This window comes from Triticum urartu, chromosome 4 (assembly GCF_003073215.2).
Source record: "Triticum urartu cultivar G1812 chromosome 4, Tu2.1, whole genome shotgun sequence".
NCBI lineage: Eukaryota > Viridiplantae > Streptophyta > Magnoliopsida > Poales > Poaceae > Triticum > Triticum urartu.
Window position 1 is genome coordinate 8,136,803 of NC_053025.1, and position 8,828 is coordinate 8,145,630.

At 43.5% G+C, this 8,828-nt stretch overlaps 1 non-coding gene and 1 pseudogene across 1 annotated transcript; both read right to left on the minus strand.

Moving 5' to 3' along the window:
• Positions 1–921: 921 nt before the first annotated feature.
• Positions 922–3,145, minus strand: LOC125554493 (annotated as a pseudogene).
• A 3,052-nt stretch (positions 3,146–6,197) lies between these two features.
• On the minus strand, positions 6,198–6,268 carry TRNAG-GCC. The gene has a single exon. It is a non-coding gene; the product is annotated as a tRNA-Gly (tRNA).
• Between the last annotated feature and the right edge of the window lie 2,560 nt (positions 6,269–8,828).

Consider the following 8,828-nt stretch of genomic DNA (forward strand, 5'->3'; position numbering starts at 1 on the left):
GTTATTTATCCTTGGCAGCCTTTCTTATGGGGAAATGTAGTCTAGTGTTTCTCGAGCCATAGTAGTCCGCTACAGCCCGGTTCACCGGAGTCCTGCTAGCCCAGCACTACTGCTCAGGACACTTGACTGGCCGGCATGTGTTTCACTTCGTTTCTATGTCTGTTCCTTCGGGAAAATGTCACGCGGTGACATCCGGAGTCCTGCCTAGCCTGCTACAGCCCGGATTCTCCGGAGTCCTGTTAGCCCAGTGCTACAGCCCGGATTCACTCGCTGATGACCAACATGCTCGATGTGATTCATGTATGCATGTCTTCATAGGTCTGCGCCGCTTTGGGTTCACGACTAGCCATGTTGGCCCGGGTCTCTGTCATATGGATGCTAGCGACACTATCATATATGTGAGCCAAAAGGCGCAAACGGTCCTAGGCCATGGTAAGGCGACACCCGTGAGGATACCGTGCGTGAGGCCGCAATGTGATATGAGGTGTTACCAGCTAGATCGATGTGACTTAGAATCGCGGTCCTGACAAGTTGTTGAAGCATAATACCTGGTACGTTCTATGTAAATAGTACGGTAAGTTATGCAACACAGGCCCGATAACTTGCATACGAATACCATGGTAACTTTGTCCTGAGAAGAAATCATGTGATAGATGTGAAAAAGTGACAGTTTTCTTGGGGATGGGCGCTCGAGATGTGCGGAAGAAGCAGGTTTCTCGAGCGAGCCTGCGAGGTCATTTGAGAAGAGGCGAGGTCAAAGGACGAGGAATCGTGTTGTACTTTAAAATAAAAGAAGTAGAGGTGTGGCAGTTTTGTTTATATGGCACACGTGTGCTAAATATCACAGTCATATGTACTCTCACGATTATGAAACTTGGCTATGAGACATCAGATTACAACATCAAAGGCAGATAACAAAAGCTACGCCTTCTTGTAAGGCGGTAGGATCCCTTTGAGAAAGGATCGGAGCAGTATGAGCGCTCTCTCGGGTTGCAAGGCCGGGACCGTGTGTCCTGCTCCTCTCACGGTAGCGAACGTGAACCCTCCCTTGTACTGCTGAACATAGCCTCCTACCTCGTGGCCGGTCGTCCATGGACGCCATGGCTCGATGACGGACGGGTTGAGGTCGCGAACCGTGTACCTCGTGCCGGTGAAGGGACAAATAGAGTCAAAATCCCCGCTGAAAATCATTTCGTCAGTTTAAGTATCGACAAGGCGCGCGCATGTTCGTCATTTTTTCTTTGAAGAATGTGTTGGATTACCTGAACAGCCATATGGGCAGGCCGTGGTCGATTAGCCATTTCAAGGTTGGCACCATGGTATCCGGCGAGTCCTTGAAACCTATAAAGATTCTACACCAACAAGAAATTGAACAAGATCATATTATACATATGTGTACATGTATATCTGGCGAGTTCTTGAAACCTATATATAAAGATTCTGCACCAACAAGAAATCGAACAAGATCATATTATACATATGTGTACACATATATATAGCTCATTTCATCAGGTTGATCTCAGGTGTTCGTACCTGTTGCAGCCACGCCATTTCGTTTCTCTGGCGTGCAGAGCCCTTTGCACCGCGGGACGATTCAGGTAGGCAAAGGTAGTCACTTCACCGCACGGATCGTACCCAGGTAACTGAAATAAAAAAAAATTCATGAGACATTTCAGAACACTTGCTACGATGCAGCTCGATCTATCAAAATGTCTTTTTTTTGATATATTTGTACGTACTTGGCTGCTAGAGTAGTAGGAGCCGTTGTCGCTGGTGATGCAGGTGGGAGAGTATATGTTGTACATGTCGAGGTCCCTATGCGTATAGTAGGATTTACTAATAGCTTCATGGCACATACCACCATAGGAGGAGCCGTTGAAGCTGCAGTGGCTGGAGATATCGGCCCAGACCTCGTCGGAGATCACCCCGTGGTTCCACAGGTACTCGTAGCGCCTTCTCTTGTTCTTCTCAACGTCCAGCAACGGGTTGCCGACCAAGATGCCCTTGAGATTTAGCATGACGCCCGTGTTGTTGTTGTGGGCTAAGATGGTGGCGGCGAGCTGGGGCACGTAATGGCCAACGTAGCTCTCCCCGGCGATGTAGAGGGCGCGCGCCTTGTACTCGGGGAACCTTTCAAGCCAATTGACGAGAAAGGTGTAGGTGTCCTCGGCTGTTAGTGGATCCCCCATCCTGTCGTAATCAGAAGACGTATTGGAGTAGGAGAATCCCACGCCGGCGGGTGATTCCAGGAAGATGACGTTTGCCTCTGCAAGTTTTGGTGGTGCTTAGGTACATAAGGTGCATTTACAAACTCTGGCCAAATTTGTAGAGAAACACAAACATTTATAAAATAACAGATATAAAATAGATACGGTGATGAATCTAATACTATTGATGTGATATAGTAGGTGTTAATAAGAAAACCTGTAAAATAAGTTGGATCAAAGTTTGGTTAAGACAAAGCTAATGTGCGGTAAAAACGAAAGGACCCTGACAGTTGTTCCAGGCATGTTTGTTCCTACTGAGGGTTTGGTTGTCTCTGTTCACACGGAAAGGACCCAACTCTCGCATCGCTCCGAAGCCCAGCGACGAGCATCCAGGCCCTGCATGCATGCTCCACATCAATCTGTTGTGATTTTTTTTACATATATTGCTTCAAAAAATGTTTGCAAATGAATTTTTGGCAAATTTACCAAACAGATTGTTCAACATTTTGCAACGGTACTAGCTACTACTCACCTCCGTTGAGCCAGAGGAGGAGTGGCTTCGCTGCCTTGTCGCTAGGCGCTTCCACGAAGTAGTAGAAGAGCGCACGGCCGTTGTGGCCGTCGACGGTGATGTACCCGGCGTACTGGTCGAAGTCGACGCCGTCCGGCTGCCCTGGCAGCGCCGAGATCTTGTCGGCCGCCTTTAGAGTGCGGTGGTCGGAGCTGGGGTACTCATCTGTTCGGAGGCTATTGGTGATTACGGGAACTGATCCGCCATGGAAAGTAGGATGACTAATTGTGTTGCCGCTGCTGCTTCTGGATTTTCTAGATAAGAGGAATTCTGTGAGATGGGCCTCCTGAGATGATGCATGGGCGTGCAATGCAATTGTGGGAATGAGAAACAAAAAGTGGAATCCAGCAGTAGTAATAGTCCCCATCTCCTGAGATGATCGACTATTCAAGTGTGCTGTGGGGTAAATGATGGTCTAATTCGCATGGTTTTTATAGGCCATGGAGTGGGAGCAAGAGGGTACAACGACACCAAACAAAGCAATTTCTGTTAATTTTCTCTTTTCTTTTCGAGTGGTATGCAAGGATGCCATCTGAGCAAGATCAAATCCGCATTAATGTACTGCCATAATATTCCTTTAACACATGGTGAAATTCATGCTTTCTCTAGCTATTTTTTATGATAGAATCATGCTTTAATTGCACTCATGTGCCAAAACGCTGTAAATAGGCAAGCAACAATAGTAGTATTAAACTCTGTAAAATAAATAAATAAATTTGGTCATTACTTCATTCTATTTTATTTTATTGCACAAAATGATCGTAACTTTTTGTAATGTGCAAAAGATAAAAGAATGGGCGGCTCCCTAGCTGTCGCGGATCATACTAGAGGGTGACTATGTATTCACTCCCTCAAACTGTTGCTGGCACCGCGTCCCCGCCTTCCTGACACACGGAAATGCATATTTCACAGCTTCCTCTTACACAACACTTTCTCCAGTCTATGTTGCTCATGGTGCTACACATAGTCGTCTTCCATAAGACATGCAAAGCTTGTCATGAAGCTTGTCCCCGACAACATCATTGCCACCATGAAGAACAACACAAACAGTCTGTGAATTGTATTTCAACAAGGAAATGGTGCATGATTGCCTAATCCAGGAAAAATCATGCGGATATATAATTGATGATGCATTCCTTAGAGACAAACACTATGTGAAAGGTTGGAGATCTCATAATTCAGCTCATTTTTATAGATTTTGGCATAGCTAAAAAAAGAAGTGGCACTTCTACTTCGACCACTGGCCTTTACTAGGGGAAAGGGAAGGGGAATAAAAATTTATGAACCTTTCATTTTTTTATTTAAGTTCAAGTCTGACAGCAAGGCAATCACTTCCCAGTGCTTGTTAGGCTATGAATGGAAGTTTTCAAGTTTTGCACTAGGTAGCAACATGACAACAATGGCTACCATCGCAGATATGTTATCAAGCAACCGTCAGGCTATGATGATCGCAATGCTTGCAGCACTGATGATGACAAGGGAGAAGAGGAACACAATAATAACAAAGAAGAAGAAGAAGAAGAAGAAGAAGAAGAAGAAGAAGAAGCAGAAGCAGAGAACGATGACAATGTGGCAACAACATATGAGGAGGAGGACAATGATGACATGGCAAGACATTTAGAGCAGTTGAAATGTCTTGCCATGTCATCACTGAGTCCCTGGAAACTGCTAATGGTGAGGCTACATAAACAAAGCCCTCTCGGCTCTCTTTCATTGACTCAACAAGTGGACGTTTTGGAGTCAAAGCTTGACACAGACAAGTGGGTGCCACTGGCGGTGGGCAATGGGCTAGGTTCTAACCGAGCACTATTCGCCAACGTAGACGTCTCATGGTTTGTCTCAGGAACCTTGTTTAGATGTGTAGGTGGATGTCATTTATAATATTGACATGGACGGGGTGTTCGTTTCTGTAAGCTTTCTGAAGGTAACTAACTCGATTCTAAATTGGAACACGACATTGTATCCATGTAATTCCTTGCATTTTGGGACACTTTAATAGAAGGCGTCCATTATAACGATAAAAGGGAATATACAGTGTGGCTATTATTACAAGAACACACTTCAAAGGATATATCTCAGCCAGTGCAATCCTAGTAATTACTTCTTCTATCTTTTTAGCTAGATAATAGCCTCGCCTCGTTGCACCCGCAAAAAAAATATAAAAATAGCCTTGCCTCCTTCAACCAAGTTTTATTCAGATACACGTCGCTCCAAACTCTGAGTATATGAAAAATGGCACTACAACATATCACTTATGAAATATGCCAATACAATTTCTCAATACACACAGAAAGGCTGTTGTGATATTTTTCGGATCAAAATAACCTCACTAAAAAGTGATGTACACCGCAGCAAGAACAAAACCGTTCGATCTTAATTCGGGGAGCTACCCGGAAGAATGAGCACAAGCACACCATGATTTCTCTCTCATTACTCTCCTGCCTCTACGTGATCACAAAGGCTCGAGATTTCATACCGCTCAATCTTAATTCAACTTGTGTTACAGATTTTGGCATAGCCAAAACAAAGTACTTCTACTTCGCCCTCTGACCTTTACTCGAGGGAAGGGGAAGCAGAAGAAAATTCTATGAACCTTTCCTTTTTTCGTTAAGTTCAAGCAGGCAACCATTTCCTGATGCTTGTTAGGCCATCGACCGACGTACACCACTGAGTTCCTGGTGTATAGCCAAATAGTCTCCCTCAACAGAGTTCTCTTCATATACATACCGCTCCAAATTCCAAGTATATGAAAAATGTCACTAGAAAATACCACTTATGATATACCACTACAATTTCGCAATACACACACAAAGGCCACCGTGATATTACACGGAACTTCCAAAAAAAGTGATGTACACCGTGGCAGGAACAAAACCGTTGGATCGGTCGGGGAGCTACCGGAAAGTGTGCACAAGCATACCATGATTTCGCTCTCACTACCCTTCTTTATCTGATCTTGATGTTTATAAAGCAAAATAGATTTGTATAACTGACAAGATCATGCGTAACATTCAAGATTATACGAAAAAGAAAGGACTAAAAATAAAGAAGTTTGCACCAAATAGTCTCCCTCAACAGAGTTCTCTTCAGATACATACCGCTCCAAATTCCAAGTATATGAAAAATGTTACTAGAAAATACCAATTATGTAATATGCCACTACAATTTCACAATACACACACAAAGGCCACCGTGATATTACACGGAACTTCCAAAAAAAGTGATGTACACCGCGGCAGGAACAAAACCGTTGGATCGGTCGGGGAGCTACCGGGAAGTGTGCAAGCATACCATGATTTCGCTCTCACTACCCTTCTTTATCTGATCTTGATGTTTATAAAGCAAAATAGATTTGTATAACAAGATCATGCGTAACATTCAAGATTATACGAAAAAAAAGGACTAAAAATAAAAAAGTTTGCACCAGCCGGGAATCGAACCCGGGTCTGTACCGTGGCAGGGTACTATTCTACCACTAGACCACTGGTGCCTCGATGACACTTTTATTTGAAATTGTTATAAGACGATTTTCTAGCATCCGGAAAACCAGGCAGCATGTCAGTTCAGTTTCGATGCTGGTCAACTAATACATGTGCACATACGCCATTGTAGTCCTAGGCACGTGTCACAAAGAAAGTGGTGAACAACAAATTGGACGTCTATTCTTCACAGGGCACATGAACCATTCCTATCATTACTGCCGCTGCCAGAGCTTTCCTAATCTTATTCATGTACGACTTGTTGATCTAAGTCCACCAAGAATAACCAATGCTGACGAAGGCCGATATCCACTCCACAAAGGCTTCTCCTAGTGTGTTGCACGATTACAAGGCATGTTCATATTTCAAGTGGTTTGACAAAGAACGGGAGGGGAGGGCAAGAATTGTTATTAGGGAGCATGCTAGCGAGAAGTTGATGTTGGAGAAGATAAAAATGAAGAAGGCTCGGAATGAGAGGTTCAAACTGGAGAGGAAGATGATAGCTATAATGCACAAGGATTAGCTAAAATCTTAGAATACCGTGCTAATATGTGATGTTTTCATATTTCTGTGTTGTCTGCCGTTGTGTTTACAGTAGTTTTCAACAAGTACAGATTGGTATAAGTGTGATATAGTATTTGCAAAATATTTTGGTTGACTAATTAATATATAGGAGTATGTACTATATGTCATACTAATTTTTTTTTTCATGTCATAGAAGGCATGAGCATCACTTGTACTCGCATGTATGCCTTAATGTTTTGTTGGACTAATTAACATATGCTCTAATATGTAGTACATATTGGTGCTTACACTAATTAGTCCAACAGAAGATAAAGATCTTTGCATATGTGTGACTACATGTGTTGCCCATTGCCTTACTGTGACCAGCAGAATAAATTATAAGGACAAATTAATATAGTTCGGTTTACTTTTTAAAATTCTTAACCGTAACGAGCAGGAAAAAGAGCTCGACGTTGTCATTAGTCACAACGGTAACTTACAGGGGAGCAAGTACCTTCTTTTTATATGTGGGATTCTAAGGAACAGTGAATGAAACCAATACATTTGTTTGGACCTCCTATGGTGCTGCGTACATGGGATTGACTCCCCCTTATCTCTTGGTTAGTTAGGAGTCGAGATCAATATTATAATATTCTCCTCTTTCATGGTAAATTGGTAATACTCATTCATTATAAGCCCATCCTTAATAGAATAAACATGCCGAAACAAAGTGTTACAATGATCAATGAAATGCGAGCGAACCACAATACTTATAGTATGATCCAAGGAATTAAGCATTTTTTGAGGTTGTGGTGATTGTGTTTGTTGTTAATCATTGGTCCAGTCATAGGTGGCTAGGCAAAGCTGGATCTTCCGAGTTTCCTTGGGTGCTTACTTGTGTTCTTTGATACATAGTGATGCCTTCTTTTGTTTCAAAAATTGTGGAACAAAGTAAATGTTTACTGGTTTTTTAACTGGTAAGCACACATCCAAGAGTGTGGCGCCCACGAGCGTGAGATAGTACTCCACTAATTATTTGGGCTTTCTAAATTCTACTGTAATACCAAGGACTAGACCCAGTCTTTGCTTCTTTTTCCTAATAAATACAACCCAGAGTGCATGATTTAGTTCCACATCGACAAACGAGATACGGACACCCTATGTCGTGGAATTGTCACGACAGATGTCCTCGTCAAAGGACTTAGTTGTGGAGCCATTGCGACGAGGTTAGCTTAAAGGGGTTAAACAGGACAAAGGACACAGAGAGTTTATACTGGTTCAGCCCCTTGCGGTGAAGGTAAAATCCTACTACAGTTTGAGGTGGTATGCTAGGGTTTCGATTATCAGGGAGCGAATACACTTTGCCTAGCTTTCGATCTGTTGTTTCTTGTCCCAAGTTGCTGTCGGGTCGTCCCCTTATATACATGGGTTGACGCCCTGCGGCTTACAGAGTCCTGGCCGGCTCATACAAACGTGTCCGGCTCGGTGACTTATCTTACATGCCTTATAATACAAGTTACATATACATGGCGATTTATACTCATGGGCCTTAAGCCGCCTCTCGGTTTGGGCCCTTTAACATGCCTACTTCATGAACCGCCACCTTCACATACTCATGGGATTTGTCTAGATGAACCACCATTGGGATAACCCGGCCCCTCCTGGGCGGGTCATATCCAATAGTCATATCCCCAACATTAGGCCCCAGATTGATTTGAACTTGTTTATGTCAATCTTCAACACTTAGAAAAACCCTTCTTCATCTTCTTGTGAAACATTGTAACCCGTCATGACGTCACCTTCGGAAATTGCGGTAACCCGCCGTGACGTCACCTATGATTAATACTACACATGGCCCAAATCTTTAATAAATCTTTTCCTTTACTGACCCTCCAAAAATCGAGGCGCCCGCACCGTCACATATCCACTTTCATGTCTCCTCGATTCCCGCGCCTGCCACATATCCTTCCGGCCTTATAAATAGGGTCACGGGTTCACTTTTCATTCTCCCCATTTGCCTTCTCTCCTTCTTCTTCCTCCTCGCGACGCTCCAGTACGCCCGAGCTC